The sequence below is a fragment of the Trichechus manatus genome, unplaced genomic scaffold (assembly GCF_000243295.1).
Source record: "Trichechus manatus latirostris isolate Lorelei unplaced genomic scaffold, TriManLat1.0 scaffold00181, whole genome shotgun sequence".
Classification (NCBI taxonomy): domain Eukaryota; kingdom Metazoa; phylum Chordata; class Mammalia; order Sirenia; family Trichechidae; genus Trichechus; species Trichechus manatus.
Window position 1 is genome coordinate 1,985,309 of NW_004444117.1, and position 1,680 is coordinate 1,986,988.

The following is a 1,680-nucleotide window of genomic DNA, read 5'->3' on the forward strand; positions in this document are numbered from 1 at the left end:
TTATGGTATTTCTGTTATAGCAGTACTAGATAACTGAGACATCTGAATTAAAATCCCAAAAGTAAACATTACGTTCAGTTATTTTTAAGGCATGATCTTTCAAACTTTCAAGAAACAAATCATTGAAGTCTTAGGCAAAATTTTCCAGAGAAGATAATATATAAGCACAATAATGCTAATATAACCTAGTAACAAAATCAGACAAGAAATGTACAAGAAAGGAAAACTGCAGGTCAATATCATTCATGAACAGAAATGTAAAAGTCCTACACAAAGCATTAGAAAGTGTAAAAATCCATAAGTGCCTGAGCATAGTTAATACATCATAATAAATCTAGAGAGAATGTATGAGTGATCTAACATTAGAAAACGTGTAAGTCAGTCACCCCTTTAACAGATTAAAGGAGAAAAACCCATATGCACATCAAAAAATGCAGAAAAAAAACCCGAATATGCAATATTCATTCATGATTTAAAAAAAAAAAAAAAAACTTTTAGTCAACTAGCAATAGAAAGGAATTTCCTTAACCTCATAAAGGTATTTAGGTATTTTACCAAAAATCCTACAGAATAAAATGTTAGAAGCATTCACGACAGAAGTATTATGGGTAAAGAGTGAACTATTCAATAATGGTTCTGAGACATAGAAATAGGTCATTCACACAGAAAAAAATTGGATCCCTGCCCTCAACAAAACAAAAATATGAGAGGTAAACTATGATTTTTAGAATATATAAGGAATAGCTTCCTGACAAGGTAGAAAAGAAATGTACAAATAAGCTATATTTCTTTATGTCCTTGCTCACATTAAATAACTGCTGCTTATCAAAATATACCAAAAAAAAAAAAGAAGTGAAAAGGCAAGACAGAAACTAGGTTGTATTTCCACAATATGCCCAACAAGAGATTATCTGGAAAATGTAAATAATTTGTATAAATCATTAAGAAAAAGACAATCTAGTAGAAAAAGTAGTGGGAAGACATTATATTTCAGAGACAATACAGATTTATAATAACTTATGAAAAGAAACAATTTATAGTTAAAACCTGTTGCCATCTAGTCAATTCCAACTCATAGAAACCCCATAGGAAAGAGTACAACTGCCCCATAGGGTTTCCAAGGAGCAGCTGGTGGATTTGAACTGCCAACCTTTTGGTTAGCAGCCAAGCTTTTAACCACTACGCCACCAGGGCTTTAATTTGTGGTCAGAAAAATGCAAATCAGGACAACAAAAATCAGGTATGATTTTACAACTACTAGATAAACAAAAATTAAGATTTATGACAATACCGAGTATTGAAATGTATGTGGAATTACTGCAATTCATATTCTAGTAGGAGTATAAATTGATGCAGATGATATTATTTTGTGAAGTTGGGCATTTGCGATCATATGACTGAGTTCTACTCTTATGTATATATGCTAGATAAATGTTTACATATGAGCACCAGAAGACATGTATAAGGATATTCCTAGCAGCACTGATCACAACAATGAATAATTGGAAGTCTTAATATGCACTGACAGGAGAATGGATAAATTTTGAAATATTAACAGAGTAGAACAACAGTGAAAATGAACCAAAGCTGTACATTACATGGATGAACTTGAAGACACATGGTTGAGTTTTAAAAAGTCATAAGAGACTACATGTAATACACCTTTTTTTTTTTTTTTTT